Here is a 14,288-nt window from a genome sequence, read left to right as displayed (position 1 = left end):
TTGGGGACGTGGTTTAGTGGTGGGCTTGGCAGTGCTGGGAGAGTGGTTGGACTCGATGTTCTTAGAGGTCTTTTCTGACATAAATGATTCTATGATTCCCTCTCGTCAGCAACTTCCTCCGGAGATCACAATTGTATAGATGACCCCGGAGTGCACCTACGGCCACGTCAGCAGCACTGCCTTTCAGAGCCAAAATCTCAAGGCTACTTAACCAACTGAAACCTCTCAGAAGCTGCCTTGATATGAATATTGATCTCCACATTTAACTCTGCTTTGCCCAGTTGATATTGCCCATGCTGCTGGTGTGGAGGACGAGGAGGCTACAGGATGCACAGCTGGATTTTGGAACTAAGTTTGTTGGGACTGACCAAAAACCTCAGTGCTGAAGAGCCTGTTCTAGTGCACTAGTTCAGATTTTGTGTAAGGACTTGCTTATTATTTCTGCTAGTTATGTCTCTAATGAGGTGAGACGTGCCATATGTTGTCCATAGGGAGGGAGCGCCGCAGGTGGGGCGGGGGCTGGCCTGGTGGGTAGCTGCTACACAGAAGAGCCTGAAATTGCCTCAAACTCAGACTTGGTGAGCCAAGATTCCAGCTGATCCGTCTGTGCCATGGGCATTGGTGCCATGTCACGTCTCAGCCATCTACAAACTGGCAGCACCTTTTTGCTCCTCATCCACTGTCATGTTCTCCAGCTCCCGTCAATTTTATCCTTCCCTTCCTGCTTCCCTTCTCTTACCCGCAACAGGTTTTTGCTTCAAAATAAAGTGATTTTGGGGCTGGGCCCAACCACGCAGCTCCTTTGCCTGCTCACAGGAGTAGCAGCCCTGATTTGAGCAGCCCAGGCTGCTCTCTGAGCAGAAGTTTGAAACTAAACCATAGCAGGGTAAAGAAACATTAATTGGTGAGCCCTGAACTTAATTTGAACAGGGCTCTGCTGTTTAAACAATTTTTGGAGCCATAAACCAGAAGCCCTTAATTATGGCTAATTATTTTCTGCAATGAATCTGTATGGAAGCTCTTCAACATGAGGGTTCCTCTGAAATGCACCAGTTGAGTGTTCAGGCATCATCCAGCCTGAATGTCCCTAATAAAATCAGAGACAGAAGTGTTGCCTCCAGCCTGGCTGCCTGACCGGGCAGGAGCCTGCTGCCTGCAGTTTCCTTAAACCCGGGGGTCAGGGCAGGGTGCAGGGGCTTGGAGGCTCCCTGGGCAGGCAGCTGGAGACCCAAGGGCAGGCAAGAGCAAGACAGGAGCTGTTTAGGACATGGACTTTAAACTCTCTGGCATTTGGGGTTTGTTTAAAAACCAGCTAGGTAAATATTTGTGAAGCGGTTGGGATCCGGCTGCGGGGTCAGGCGCTGTGCGCAGCCCTGCGGGCTGGTCTGGCCTCCTGTGGATCCCGTCCTTCCCACAGCAGGAGGCATGTCCATCCTCAGCCCTGCTGAAGAGGTGGTGGAGGCAGTGCAGGGCATTTGGCATCATCACTTGGGCCATGTTTCTTTAGGATTTGGGCTAAAAATGGGTGCTTAGAGGTGTCCTGGGGTGTACCGGTGTGATGCTTCAGTGGGACATATTTAGAACAGGTCTCCTGGCGAGGCTGCACTGTGCATCCCAGGGATGTCCCCTCTGTGCCATCCAGGCTACTCTGGGGGGTTGGTGCTGCCTTTTCCTGGTGAACCTGGAGCTTCTTCCCTGTGCACTCCTGCAGGAGGGAGGGGGGATCCTGCTGGAGACTCACAGTACATGCTAGGGCAGGTAGGACCTGTGGCTTGCTAGGGAGGATGGCACAGCAAGGATGGCGTGGCAGGGATGGTATAGTAGGGATGGCAGGGCAAGGATGGCACGACAGGGGTGGCATGACAAGGATGGCATGACAAGGGTGGCAGGGCGGGAGGATGGCAGGGCAGGAGGATGGATGGCAGGGCAAGGATGGCACGACAAGGATGACAGAGCGGGAGGACGGCGTGACAGGAATGGCACAGCAGGAACGGCAGGGCAGGAGGATGGCATGACAAGGATGGCAGGGCAAGGATGGCAGGGTGGGAGGATGTCACAGCAAGGATGGCAGGGCAGGAGGATGGCAGGGCACGGTGCGGCGCCGGGGGAGCGGTCCAGGCTGCCTGTACACAGCAGCTGTCAGCGCTGCTGCCTTCACCCGCCCAGCCCCAGCCTCTTCCTCATGGCACAGATGGTTTTAACACTTTCCTGGGCCTTTTTTTCTATAATTAACTCTTGTTTGCAAGTGGGAAGACACTTCTTTCCTTTTGGCAGAGCCATCAAACTCTCCTCGGCGGTGTGCTTTTTTAAAGCCACCGTGTATCTATCCCCCAACTGCAGTCTGTTGTTTTTACCAGGCTCTTTTAAGGCACTGGGCTGCCCCCCCTTTTCTCCCCCCCTTGCTCTTGCCCGGAGGTAAAATCCGCAGGGATTGCAGGCGGAGGAGGCCCCAGCCAGCTCCGGCAGGGGAGTTAACGAATCCGGCCAAGGCGATACAAAAGCCGGTGCCCGGGGAGGGGGGAACGTGGAGGGGCCCCTTCCCTGCACCAGGAGCCTTTGAACCCCCCCTGCTCCCAGCTTTGTGTGGCTTAGCAGGGTGCTGCCTGCACAAAGGCCCCTCGTCCCTCGTGTCATTTCCATGCTGCAGCTGGGAAGAGTTTTCCCAGGAGAGGCTGTTGCCCACCCAAAGCCTGGTGGGTGCTGGGGGCTGCTATGGTGGGTGCCCTGTGCCGCCGGGATAAGGGGAGGGAGAAACCCTAAAAAGCTCTGGAGCTTCAGCAGTCCTTGGGAATCTGTGGGGTGCCCCAGGAGGGGTGGGCAGGGGAGGGGGATTCTCTCCAGCCTTTACAAAGATCTAGATAAACTAACTGGAATGCCATAGCCATCCTCTGCCTTTTGGGGAGCTCAGGGTCTGCCTGTAGCTCCCCGTGGAGTTTAGGGGGGTTTTGCTCTCAGGGTGGTGAGGGGCAGCAGCTCTCAAAGCTGGAAGGTTTTGGGATGCTCAGCTTTGGGGACTGAGGATGGTCAGCATCACAAGCTGGTGCTCGTAAGAACGTCAGTGTGGAGATGAGGGTGCTGTGGGGGCTGTGACACCGGTGTTGACCCACCAGCCCGTGCCTGGGTTTGTGTCAGGGTGTTGCAAGAGCAGCTCTGCCTGTGGGGAGTGAAGGAGCTGTTCTTACCTATGGATATCAAATGGTGGATGTGAAAACAAAAGAGAGAAAGCCTGTCAGGAAGTTTCTACAGCAATTCATGGCCATGAGCACCATGCCTGTGCTCCCTTTACTCCTCATCCTGGTCCATCCCTTGAACTCCACTCACCAGCTCTGTAGCCAGGTGTTTCCCAGCACTGCCAGTCTAAACAAGACCTTGCAGTGATGCTCAGCACTCTCACATCACTCCCTCCCCCTCTCTGCTGTCTGAAAGCCTGGGGCTCTTTTTTTTTTTTCCTTTTTTCTTCCTTGCTCTCCAGACTTTAAGTTTTCCTGCCTCACGTACCAGTTTATTGCTGGGTCAGGGGGCAGGGGTTTGCACACTGGTTTTATAGGGTCCCTCCAGAGCCAGCTTCAAAAAGCTCCCACTTCATAAATGAGGGGTTTGTATTAACCACTGTGTTTTGACAGGGAGAGGTGCTCTTAGAAGAGAAATAATTAATGTTTTGCAAGCTTTAAGGGTAATGTGGTTTGGAGTTGCATCTAACAAAACTGCCCTGTGCAGAAAACAGTGATTTTTTTAAAAAAAACGTATTTTTGTCAGAAATCCTCCCCTATCCCAATGTTCACCTTGTCAATTGTGCAACCCCAGGGGGACTTTTCCGTGGGGAAATCCTGCAGCTCAGCTGTGCCTGGATCACCAGTGCCAGCAGCACCAAAGCAATACAGAGAGCTGGTGTTAAGGTAAATAAAATGTTGGGGCTGCTTTGGAGCAATGTTTCCAATCCCCAGGTTAAGGCAGGCGAAAGGCAGCAGAGCAGGAGGGGAGGTGGTGTGGTGAATTCCCTCTTATCCCATGGATGTGCCACCTCTTCTCCTCCAGAACATGCTGAAATGGTTAAAATGTCTCTTCCCATTCACCCTCCCCCTTCCAAGAAATCCCAGCCTACCAGGGGAGATCTGCACCCCCTCCAAGCTAGCTTAGCCCCTGGCTTTTTTTGGCAGTGGAGAAAGCCACCAGTTCTTGGGAACAACACTGAATTACACAGTGGCTTACGTCAGATTTACTCCTCCTGTCCTTTGCTCTAGCTGCTCTATTAATTTTGAAACGCCTTAAGCAATTATCAAACCTGGGAAACACGATTTTGGGGGGATAGCACCCACAAATAACTGCAATAAACCCTACTGTTGAAAAAGGGGAGGAAACACCAGACATGGGGCTGTGCTTGCCTGAATTTTGAGTGTTTTATTGTGAATTTTCATCAGAAATGGTGTCTGTAGTGTGGTTGGGGGATCTCCCAGGGGTCTGGAGGGGGGATCACACCCTTTCCCCACCCATACATCACTTTTGAGGTCCAAAGCATTACTCCCGGGGGCATAGAGGGTGCGAAGGGGCAGCCCGGGAGCAGGTTTGGGATGTGAGGACTCCATATGGCTGGAAGGGATTAGCCTGGGGGATTAGATGAGTGGAGAGGAGGGGAAAGTTGCTGCAATCCCCCATCCCCAAAAATCCTCATCTCTGACCCCTGGCAGATGCGCAAAGATGATTTCTGGGGACGATTAGCACTGCTTTGGGTTCGTCTGTGCCCCTGGAGTCACAGCTCGGCCTCGGTGCTGCTGGGGTAGAGCGATGCCCACGGCCTGGGCTGGGATCCTGTGCTGGCAGGTGGTGAGGAAAGCTGGGATTTTCCTCTTCTCATCCACATCTTGCACCTTCCCTTGTGCTCGATGTGTTTCCAGCCTGAGCTGCTTGCTCAGGCTTTCAGCTTGCCTGGAAAGAGTATCAGCGGTGCTCAGTCCATGCTGCACGGACAAACCCGCTCCCTGGGGATGGATGAGCCTGGGACACAGCACTTGGGAAGTCGTGTGTGCTGTGACCTTGTTGGTGGCCATCCACTGCCTGGAGAGGGTGACCTGCACTGCTGTGGGATGTGGGGGTGCAGGGTGTTCTGCAGCTCCAGACTGGGCAGTGAAACGCTGCGGGGATCCAGGATGCTCCGCAGCAAAACACTGCAGGGATGCCAGGATACAAGATGTTTTGTGGCTCCTTTCCTAAGGCTGGATGTCAGTGAAAAGGTCTGCATGGAGGGCAGAATATTTGCACCATTTTTCAAACATCACCATGGGAATCATGCCAAGGCTTGATGGCTTTTCTCCATCATCACTCAGTCGCAGAGCTCACCTTGCTTGGATTGGGGCTTGCCAGCAGCTTTCCTTGTGGTGCTCCGGTGTTGCTGTCCCAGCAGTGGCTCATTGAGGACTGGGTTGGCTCTTGGAGTACAACTGCAGCCTCATGAAGGATTTCTAAGCCCTTTCTGGCTTCTTGGGATGAATCAAGGGTGCAGGAACATGGAGGGTTAGTCATGGCAATGCTCCCAGGAGGGTGGGTCCTATAGGATGGGTGTTACCTGGGTTTTGACAAGAACAAAAGCCCATAGCCATCATTGTTACTGAATACAGCAGTCCTCAAATCTGCTCAGAGTCCATCCATCCCAGTTAATTTCGGGCTCTGAAGGGCTGCCCCAGGTCTGGCCACAGCAATGCCGGCTGCTCCCGAGCAAAGTCCACCACCTTCCTCCCCATCTGCCTCGCCAGGGTTTATAGGATGTGCCAGACTTTGTCCCCATGCAGCAAGTCACAGCCCTTAGTTAAGTTCAGCTGCTGCCTCTGGCTCAATTTAAGGCATTTCCACTCCTTCAGCAGCATTTTCCTTGGAAGATGCTGTGCGGAGAAGGTGCTGCAAAGCACAGACAAACATCAGCAGAGCCACCTCTTTGAGAAATGCTGATTTCTTTTTTGTTAGCCTGCTGCTTTGTTAGAGAAGGGGATTTTTTTTCTATTTTCTCCTTTTTCTTTTTTTTTTTTTAATTATTTCTTTTTTTAAGGGCTCGCTGTGGTAAAACTTCACAGATCAGCAGGCAAATCCATCAGGGGCCGCTGCGAGCGGGGCTGGATGCTTGGCCGCTTCCGTAGGTACACAAAACCCGCCCGCGCGCCCGCGAAAGGTTACGGCACTGCTCAAAAAGCACCGCCGTAACCTTTCACAGGCGTTCAAACACGCTTTGTGTTATTACACGAAGATGGTGGCCACGAGCATCTTGTCAGGGACGGGCAGATGGTGTTCACCTGCTCCGGACCAACTTCTTTTGCCCTTTGCCTTTGGTGTCGGGGAATAATACCGGGGCAGCTGCTCGCAGTAAAATAGGCTTAAGCAAATGGGATATTTTGGCATTCAAGTGCACGACAAGAATGGGAGTATTTGCATTAATTCTCTCCTCTTTCCCTGCGGCGGGAGAGGATGGAGAAAACTGGGATGTTTTCCCGTGGGGTAAAGCCAGGGCCTGGTCTTCTCCGTCTGGATTGGGGGTGGGAAGTGCTGGATGCTGCGCTGGGGTGTCAGTGCTTTATCCCACAGCATCTAACTACACAGACAATGGAAAAGGATGTTTTTCCAGGGAGGTCATGGTGTTTCCCACTGCCCTGCAAAGGGAAAAGGGGTCTCACTCTCTTCCCTGGATTCGGATGAGAGCTAGTTACCAGGCATCACTGACTCTCCACACAAACTCACAACTTGTTTTGTGTTGCTTTTGATTGCAAAGAGCAAATGATGAGATCAACTGGCTGAAATACAAGGTGGCAAAAATTTGGGGGAAAAAAATAAATATTTTTTTAAAAAAATATATTTGTAATCTGTGCCCATCTTTAATGGGGAAATAGCTGCCAGACTCTGGATGCCTTTGGGGTGATCTGCCAATGGAATTGGCAATATCTTTGTTAGTGTCAGTAAATCCTTTGGACAAGTTAAAACTAGTTTTCTTCAAATGCACGTGGTGCAGTGGCGTGGCATTTTTCTAAAGTCATGGGTTACTATTATTTTTCCTTCTTGAATTGGATTACAAATTTAAATCTAGGTTTTCTTACAACCCCTTCCAAAATGCACTTGGCAGTTTCAATGTGGGAGAAGGCAGAGGAGCGGAGAGCAGCAGGCAGTGGGAAGCAGAAGTCCAGCTGCCAACACCAGCAGCCTCCCCTGCACCTCATCACCACATTATTACTAGTTTTTTGAGAGGGTAAGCAGTATTTTCCTTAATCCGATTTTTTCAAAGGCTGTTGACAGAGAGGACTTGATTTTGGCAGTGATGCTTAAGAGAAGGATGGAAGGTGAGCTGGTCAACTGGCCCTAAGCTTCCAGTGTAATCCCACATAGTTACAGCCCAGAAACTGCAGCATGGAGCAAGGGACATCAGTGGGAGCAAAGTCCTGTGGAACTTGAAGCCATCACAAGTTGGTGGAGAACTCCAGGAAATTACCTCTCCCAGCAGCTTTGCTTGCTGGGAACGCTTCCCTTTTGGTTTTAAGAATTGTGATGTTTTTTAAAATCTGAAATTAATCTGTGACTTTCCATAAAGTCTTGTGTGGGTACATCAGGAGCACATTTAGGTGGAACTGAGTGTCCAGTGCAGGAATGCAAGTTGTTGGTGCAAGGAGCTGCTGGGTGGCCCTCACAGAGCTGAGCATCCCACACTGATAGATAAGCAGTAGATTAATAGTCCTAAGCAATTGCATTATCTAATGAAAATTTTATATAATTATTTTATATCACTTTTTTGGCAGGTAGACCCCTGAAATGGATGGTATTGATTGCTGGAAAAGAGCCTGGCCTGTCTGTTGCTGGAATTATTAGAGGAGAATTGATAGTAATTAATACCTGTGTATTTACAGCGTTTTCCAGGGTGCTAATTGTATGGGATCCATTTAAGCTGTTTGGCAGTGGGGAGGGGTCATACACTGGTTCTCATACACTGGTTTTAAGGTGTAGCTGGACATGGATCTTGTGCCAGGGAAGATGCTGACAGTGGGAACGCTGGGAGTACTCCAAGGCAGGGATAGGGGCCACTCCATGGGGCTGCCCATGGCAAAGCATCCCTAAACACCAGGCTTGGGGTGGATCTCTACACCCAACCACACGGTGTGGAGCCCTGGAGTGCTCTCCTCTGCAAATCCCTTCCTGAGTCAGGAGAAGCACTTCCAGCAAGGCTTCACTTCCCACAAGTTTCCCTTTGTAAAGCTCCCTGTACACACGCGTGTGCAAAACGGAGCCTAATTGCATTTAGTCTGTTTTACACCTCCCATGCTCATCCCTCCCCCCTCCACCCCCCTTTAATTCGGTCGCTGTGAAATTTTTGCAGCCCTGCCAAGTTATTTCCTTGGGATATATTTAGAGAAAGCCAGCTCAGCAGAGCGCGCTGGGTGTTTGTGGAAGGATGTTTGTAAATGTTAGCAGGAACGCTGGCGGGCTGGCGGAGCAGATGTCCGCGAGATGCTACCAAGAGCCTTATTTACAAACTTGTAAATGACTGAAGGGGTTTCCTTCCCGGGGATAAGGGGGACGCCGACTTAAGAGATTAAAATCCTATTGTTTCGTGGCCGGAGCTGCTGTCTCAGATTATCCTTTACAAGGGAGGGGAAAAGAAAAACCAACAAGAAAAAAACCCCCGTATTAGCTTGAAACACCATTCAACTGTTGTGCCTTTTTTTTTTTTTTAATGGTTTGGGTGTTTCTAAGGCTCAAGGAAAATACGGGGCTGGGGGTTGTTTCTTTCTCCATAAAGGAGAGGGAAAAAGTTGCCGAGTGTGGCTGTTCCTGACCAGGGTGTGTGCTGGAGCTTTGTGAGCCAGGCAGCTCGCAGGTGATGGGTTTTAAATAAGCACAAAAAGCTTGTGCTGTTGTGGAAGTAAAATTAAGCTGAACTTGTATGCACAGTGTGGTGTCCTATGGGAGCACAGCAATGGCTTTTGGGTGGTTTGGTGATACTTCTATGAGCCCATTTACCCATTTAATCTGTTTTGGGGTTTTTTTGTATCTTGGGAATTCAAAGTCTTCAACCCAGCGTTCTTTTACCTTCTTTTAAATAAACCAGCACTGCTTTGTTTTGTCTTCTGGAGCATCCAGCCAAGTGGCTTGCACTGAAGGAAGACCCTGGCATACCCTGGCTGGAGAACACAGCGTGCCCCCAAAAAAACACTGAGCCTACCTGAGAGGCTCTGCAGGCACCATGGTTTTGAAGTGTGTGCCTGCTGCTGGCATGTGGGCTGGCGGTGGCACTCTCAGAACCTGCAGCAGGCTGGTGTTGCATTTATTTTGGTGCATGTTGATACAACACAGGCCCTGGCACCGACCCATGGAGGGGACTGATGTGGGAGAGGATCTGAGGGCTCGGTCCAGAGGAAGTGGTCGGCGTGTCGTCCTCCCTGGCGTTAATCGGGTTACTGTGAGGTGTGGGAGGGTTCTATTATTAAATTTAAAACCTGGCTATATAAGATGAAGGCAGCTTTAACGAGATGAAAAGGCTTAACTGGAGTCCAATTAAATTCTGTATTACCTGTTTACGCAGCCTGCTTAAGTCCTGACCCGCACGCTGGTTTCTTCTTTAGGCTCCAAAGCCTGTGCTCTAGGCAAAAATATAAAATCAAAGGAGACAGATACCAGATCACCAGCGTGTCCTGAGCACCTCTGCGTGCTCCTACTGAGGCAGCTGCCCTCAAGTCTTGTGCTGTTCCCACAGTGGCTGCAAGGTGTGAGATACAGCCAAAATCCTCTGGTTGACTCTTCTGGAGAAGAGAGGGCAAAAAGAGCAGGAGCTCAGAAAGGAAATACCGAGCCATCCTGAGTTTGGTTTTAGGGTTGATGGAGGCTGTGCCTGGCCAAGCAGCCAGTGCTGGTGGTGCTTCCCACAAATGGAGCATCCTCCCTGCTGCCTGCCAGTGCCTTGCACCACTCTTGGCATGTTATGTTTATTAAAAATAAAGTGTTTGGTGAAAGCCAGCATGGGATGCTGGGGCAAGCTGCTTGCCTGGAGTGTGCTATGGGGACACCAGCTTGCATCTAATGGCAGAGTTACCAGCAGCAGTTGGAACCTGTTTTTCACAGATGGTTAACAGGAAGCACTGCGTGTGTTGGTGAAGCATGGCAGGTTTGGGTGGGTGGTGCCCTGCCACCATGGTCTCACCATGACACAGAGCCTTGCAGGATGGGGTGCAGTGCCTAAGCCCACCTTCAGGTCCACAAATGGGGATGAGGAGGAAGAATCCCTTTCAGCAGCCCCATGTGTGGACAACACATCCAGAAAGCTCCTTGGCTTCCCAAGCCCTCTCTTGCAGGGTGCTGCCTTTTATTAGGTGAGTGCCTGGGAGCTGGGAGCAGTGACATTCTGGCAGTGACAGTGATTTCAACCCACCTGCTCTGGTTTCTAAATTCAGCCCCCAAACCCCCGGCGGTGCCTCAGGGCTGCTGTGGGGCCGAGCGCGGCAGGGCGGGGGGCAGGAAACGGCATCGCCGCACCCTGCTCGCAGCAAACCCTCACGCCCAGCAAAGACCTAAACCCTGCAGTAAAGAAAGTAAATAAATAAAAGCACCGGACCGCAGCTCCTCCCAGGGCTGTGGGACAGCGGAGGTGAGTTGTGTTCCCGGCTCAGCCGGCCTGGGAGAGCAAATTTGGGTGGCACCAAAAGTGGTGGTGGGGATGTGCCGCAGGCCGAGAGCTGTGTGGGGCAGCCACGCCAGCGCTTCTTCCCTGCTGCTCTTCAGCACAGTTAATACAGCAGAATAACCTGGTTTCTCCTGAAGGATTAGGTTAAGAAAACAAGATGGTTTTAACAGCCCTTTTACATCCTGAATAGATTGTAGCTGAAGACCCTAACCAGCTTTGTAGCACAGCCAGACAGCACATCTTTTCTTTTTTTTCCCTCCATAACCTGATGCCAGCAGTCCTGTGCAAGTGGGCTCCTATCGATAATTCAAGTGCCCAGCTCCTGGCTGTGCTGTTTTGTCCGATTTCCATTGCCTCGTGACCTCCATCCTTCTTTATTTGCAAAGCTCTACTCGCAGGCAGCGGTAATAAATCAATTAATGACTCTGATGAATCGTTTAATGGCTGACAAAATAACACTACAGTCAACAGCTTGGATCTCTACAGCAGTACCAGAAGATGCTGGTTGACTCAGGGTAGGGAGACGAAACAGAGACTGTTAGCTCAATTAGTGCAATTAGTGTGCGATTTAAAGGCTTAGACGGCATCTGCTGGCGTACCAGGCCGGTGTGTTAACTGAGAGCTTCGGTTTGGAAGCCAAACACAGTGATCCAGATTGTCATCATTCCACTGGTTTCCACCAAAAAAAGGGGAAAAATACCGACGTATGTGGCAGGGAATTAAAAATACATATGTGTGTTTGTGTATATAGCTATACATGTGCTCTCCAGGAACACATATATATTGATTTCCAACGTGGGGAAAATTTGCCATCTTATAAAAGGCAAATGAGCTGACATGCCAGCATTGCCAGAGCTGTCCTGGCTCATTTCTGGCAGTGGTTTCCATGTGTTTCAGTGGAAGGAAATTCAGGGTGTCACATGCCAGTGGGGACCTTCGGGTGGCTGATGTGCTTCTGGTTCAGCTCCAGCTTGGATGTGGTGGCACAGCAGTTCCATGCCCATTTTCTGCCAGCTTCCATGGCAACTGCAAATTGTCTGTACCTTCACCAGGGAGATCTGATGGGTTTTAGATATTCACCTAAGGAGAGAGCTTTTTAGAGCAAACTGCAACCAAAAGTCCCTAAAAAAAGTTTCTGGGACAAACTGTTGAAAAATAAACCATACGGGATGAGCTGTGTGGCCAAAAAATCCTGGAAATGGGTGCTGGAAAGCACCTTGGGTTTAGGTGCTGATCCTTCAGTTTGGGTGCTCACCCTAAAGGTTTGGAAAAGTTGTTCCTGCTGTCTTTTTTGGCCTTTTTTATTCCGTTTCTGGCACACCCAAGTGTTTTACAGAGCTGCTCCAGCCGCGGCTGCGCTCTCATGGCTTCGCCAGGGCTAAAGGTGCCTCAGTGTTTACCTTAGCAGCGGTGATGGGGAGGGGAATAAAAAAAGAAATAAAATGTCACTTCGCAGCCTTGTAAATCATTCATCAAGGGCTGACCAATTTGGCTCCCATCCTACAATATGCTCAGGGCACTTGCGGGTTTTTAATTACCAAGTTCTGCCAAGCGCCACATGTGCGAGGAACTTTAAATCCCCGTTTACGCTGCGAAGGCATAGGTGAGGTTTCAGGGTGTTTAACACGGAAAAATACTCTGTGGTTTTGTGGAAAAACGGGCATTTGCTTCAGGATTTTCTTTGGCTCCTCTGCTCTTCTCCCTCTGCTCCCTGTTGCCAAGGGGAGGAGAAGAGCAGCATCCTTTCCCCCCAGATCCCCAAATCCATGTTCCTCCTCACTCCCCACCACTTCGGGATCCATTTCGCTTTGGGAGATTCCCCAAGCAAAGGATTATAGTGTGCTGGAAATCTCTTGAAACCATAAAATATCACCTTGGCAGCTTTATTGCAGCGCTTGCCGCCTTGGGAGAGAAGCGTTTTGCGTGATAGAGGGTTTAATAAAGGAAATTCCAAATGGGCTCGCTGCAGTTTGGGGCTCAGTCTTATATATTTTTGCATTAAGAACCGTCATCTGCTTTGCAGAGAAACTGCAATATGTTCATGGCCTTGGATTAAGATTTGGTTTTACTTTTATAGCTGACCCACTTGGGGGGATGGAGGGAGGGGGAGAAGTGGGTTCACTCCCTCTCCCATCTATTTTTGCTGCCGTCTGATGTATAAAAAGAGCCTGGAATGGGCAGGCTTATTTTTCCTGCCAGGACGTGGTGGTTTTTTTTTTTTATTAACTGTAAAAACACTCAGATCTGGCCTTTGCTGCTGATGGGGGGAAGGCTGTTCGGGATGCCTTGTTCAGGGGCACGGGGAGGAGCGTGGCGTGGGCTGTGCCTGGGGGTGCAGGACCCTGTAGCCTCAGGGGAGATTGGTTATTCTCATGAAGGGAGGCTCTTACTGGGGAATCAGCCTCCTGTTTGTGACACTTGCAGCTCTGAGATGCTGGGGTGGGAAAACCATCCACTCATCCGGCATGGTGCTGGCCTTCATCCCACATTCTGCACGCCTGCTCCTGCTGGAGAGCTGATGAGGGGCACAGGGGATGCCCTGGGAAGGCACAAGGCAATGATTAGTCTGGTGCTCCCCTGCCTCTGCAAGGCTTTCTGGACAGGAATAGCAAGATTGCCGACCAAACATGGGGATCCTATCTTGGCAATACTTAGTAATAATCCTTAATTTTCCAGGCTGCCCTGACAGCCTGGCTTCCCCCTCTGCTCACATCTTGTGGTTGCTGCTGCTGCATCGGATGCGGTCGGGAGCCGGGGCTGGCTCGGCTGCTGTTGGGACATGGGGTTTGTTGGGTAAAACCAAGCATGAGCAGGCTCACATGTACCCCATCTGTTCATGGGATTTCCTCAGTGGAAATTTTTTCCATTATGGTTTTAGGTGGGTACGTCCATCATAAAAATTGGTGGAGGGAGTAGTTCAGCGATCCAAATCCAATTAACACCACTGAGGTGCCTTTATAGCTGCCCTGTAACTGGAATGGGGGTCATTTGGTGTTGGGCAAACTGGAGTGCACTTGGATGGCACACTACTGCTCCTATTCTCACAGGGATGTGTCACCAGCAGTGGCTTTAAAGATCTTTTTCTTATTTTCCTTCTGAGTAGGATCTTTCCCATCATGCTGGTGCTTTCCCAGAGGAAGTGAATAAGTACAAATAGGAATGCTCAGAGGAGCAAGTGGGGTGTCCAGGTACCCCATGTCTGTCCCTGTCCCTCTTTTTTTGGGGCTGGAGCCATGCTGGTGGCTCATTCTGGGGAGGCACGAGGGGAAATGTGACTTTGCAGGTTGAATGCAATGAATTTGGAAATTAATAATAAAGCCTTGGCATGCTGGTGAGGTCAGGGAAGCATAATTTTTGAAGGAGAGGGCTAAAACAGCGAGCATGGTAGGGAGGTGGAGAGAGGCATTTTAAAACCTTTCAAACAGCTTCTGCCTAAAAATTACACGTTGGATGAGGCTCCTTGATGGAGTAACAAGACTCAATGCCTGGGTAGATGAATAAACAAACCCCAGAATCATCTCCAGGTTCTGTGTGGCCATCTCTTCTGTGGGTGAGTCACAGTGTCCAGTGCGAGCATCCTCCGCCGGTTCCTCCACGGGGGAAGATGCTCAGGGCTCCGGAGATACAAGGCACATTGACTCAGCGT

The 14,288-nt window shown here is 50.6% G+C and overlaps 1 protein-coding gene across 1 annotated transcript in view; it reads left to right on the top strand.

Moving 5' to 3' along the window:
* The window catches only part of SSBP3 (single stranded DNA binding protein 3), a 52,811-nt gene that overhangs the window by 21,002 nt on the left and 17,521 nt on the right, over window positions 1–14,288 (top strand). The window lies entirely within an intron of this gene.

The sequence above is a fragment of the Parus major genome, chromosome 8 (assembly GCF_001522545.3).
Source record: "Parus major isolate Abel chromosome 8, Parus_major1.1, whole genome shotgun sequence".
NCBI classification, from domain to species: Eukaryota; Metazoa; Chordata; class Aves; order Passeriformes; family Paridae; genus Parus; species Parus major.
Note: the sequence above shows the minus strand (reverse complement) of the source record. Positions and strands in the feature narration are given on the sequence as shown.